Here is a 3029-nt window from a genome sequence, read left to right on the forward strand (position 1 = left end):
CATATGTAAATTCCCCAAGATCTCAAATATCAGCAGTGTGTATGCATCATGCCGACGCCTTCCCACGGTCCTCGCTAGTACCTGAAACACATACATAACGACTTGTAAGCATAAATGCTTAGTGAGTTCCCCAGTATACCACTTACACATATACGCCTTTCCAGGCCCGGACCTTACGGTCCACAGTACAATGCCTTCTGGCCCATATGATAATCGCCTTCCGGCCCATAATATAATTGCCTTCCGGCCCAAAGATAATTGTCTTCCGGCCCATAAAATACTTGCCTTCCGGCCCATAAGATGATTGCCTTCCGGCCCATAACATGATTGCCTTCCGGCCCATAAACATATATAACACATAATACATTTACTCTAACACATATATCACATATAACATATATCATACCTGACCTACCTGTTACATAGTACGTTGCCTTCCGGCCCATAGAAACATTCATAGCATGCATAGCAACTATTCCTTTCAATTATAGCATATATATATAACACATAACATATTCAACCTTCCGGTCACACAGTCAAACCCTTCCGGGTACAGTATAGTGAGAAGACTCACCTCGTAGTATGTAACTATAAACTCTTGAAACCACTCGCACTCGGTCCGCCAATCTGCAGTCTCCCTATAATACCATGTGCCCTTATTAATAATCTTATCAACAAGACAACTGACTCTACGAAATTACATGCAGGTCAACTCTGGTCAATGGTCAACTTGACCGGACTCGTCGAGTACAAAGGCGACTCGACGAGTCTAGACGTCCTCCCCAACTTTCCCTGTTGTTTCCCTTTCTACTCGTCGAGTATCCCTCTTGACTCGACGAGGTCCTCGTGGAAGAATCGCGGGGCCACCCCGACTCCACTCGCCGAGTCCGAAGACGACTCGACGAGTTCCAATGAATCCTCAACTACTCGCCGAGTCTAAAGAACAACTCGGCGAGTCCCTGTAAATCTTCAAGCTACTCGCCGAGTCTAATCATTGGACTCGGCGAGTCCATGCCATGCAGTCGATCACCTGCTCCCTGAAATACGCATGGTCCCGAGACATGCACCCATGGGACTTTCTAGACGTCCAAGTATCCTATTACTGGGGTATAAACGACTGGGTAACACACAATAATCTATCTAATCCCCAAATGGGTCTCATAAACCCTAGATTCGTGTACAACACCAAAACGACAGAAATGGTCTGAGTATTACCTGGAAACGTGTTCTCTGTGTCCCCAACCTTCAGAGCTCAATCCCCTTGATCCTCCTTTGACCACAACCTTGCCTCTTCTTGTCTAACAAAGCCTTCAAGTTTCCACTAGCCTTCACTCCTGCTCCAGATGCCCACAGACGTTTAGGTTCTCCTCAATCGGCCAAAAGACAAGCAATGACAGCCCTAAAGACGTTATATACGATCTAGAATCAAACGGCTAGGGTTTCTGCTGAACAGCGTCGACTCGCCGAGTCCCTAATGGACTCGTCGAGTCCAGTCACGAATCCGCGACCAAGTCCGTGGTCCTACTCGGCGAGTCAGGCACCAACTCGCCGAGTCTCCTCCTAAAAGTGCCCCAAAAATAGTTTTAAAACAATACCTGAAATTTCGGGCTGTTACATGTTAGAGGACAAATAGTTGACTAGGTAGGGATGATTAGTGACTGGAGTGTAACACCCCGTTCTTTAAGTGTTTAATTATGAGTCCCTGAGATTTAAGAGGAAAGGTAATTCTGGTCCTTTTGCGAGAAATGATTTTCATCCGAGAAGGTTTCGGGCTGGTGTATGTGTTAGAAGCATTTGGGCTTCTCGTCACCCCCGTATGAATGTAAAGATATTTGAGAGCGGGTTTAGATTAGAGGAGTTGCGGTGTTTTGAAGTTGATCATTGTTTATATCTCTTTGTGGTATAAGTGGATAAAGGGTCCCATGCATGCATGGCATGCATGCAATATTTGGTGAAGTCTGGCTGGGTACGCCCAGCGTAAGCTGGATGTACGCCTAGTGTAAGGAAGCGATAAGTTGCGGGTGGCCAGGTGAGTACGCCTAGCGTACCAGGGAGGTACGCCCAACGTACTCTCAGAAACCCCAAACCCTATTTTAGGGTCAACCACTATATAAGGAACATGTTGGTTCACCCCTTAGCCTCCTTATGCTCATCTTCAACCTCAGTGAAACCATAGATCTCATGTTCTCCCCATTATTGGGTGTGTTTGACCTTGGAAAGCCCTTTTTGGCAAAAGAAAGGCTTGAAGGAGAAAAGAGAAGTTGTCAAAGAAGAAGAAGAACGTGTGGAGCTTGTAGATCTGAAGAGATACCATCCTTTGGAGCTTTTTTGAGGTATAAAGCTTCTTGCTTGACCTTCATATTGTATAGATCTATGTATTTTGAAGCTTTGTCACCATTCTTGTCCCAAAATCCCTCACCTTGTTGCATATTTCGTTTTGGTCAAGATTATCTGTCCTTTCAGACCTTTGGAGAGGTCTTGAGTGAGAAAAATGAGGTCCCAAGGGTTGTAGTTGTTCCATGGGTGAGATATATAGGTCTTAATGGATTAAGACCTTGGATTAAGAGCTTAAGGACGTCCCAAGTGATAATGTATGAGACTTTATGAATTCTAATCATATTTGGCCTATGGATCTGAAGTTTGGGCTTAAGAGCTTAAGCCTTTAAGAGGTTAAAAGGACTTAATGAGCATTGCAGTTACGCCCCGCGTAACCTCTGAGTACGCCCTGCGTAGCGGGCCAAAGCCCCGATTCTCATTTGCGTTTCATTGCAGTACGCCCAGCGTACCAAGGAGGGTACGCCCAGCGTACTCCTCCTGTGTGACTTTCATTTTTGGTCTTTGAGTTTGGGCCGTTGATGTACAATTGGTTATTGGGCCAATTCTGGGAATTTATGGATAGAGTGTTTTGGGCCCAATTATTATTATGGACTTTGGTTCTAGGCCCATTTGGTGAAGTGGACCTAATTTGGTAAATTGGGCCAATGTTGGACTTTGTATGAGATTTGGATTTTGGCCTTGGCCCGATAAGT

Source organism: Lactuca saligna, chromosome 5 (genome assembly GCF_052625555.1).
Source record: "Lactuca saligna cultivar CGN05327 chromosome 5, ASM5262555v1, whole genome shotgun sequence".
Taxonomy (NCBI): Eukaryota; Viridiplantae; Streptophyta; class Magnoliopsida; order Asterales; family Asteraceae; genus Lactuca; species Lactuca saligna.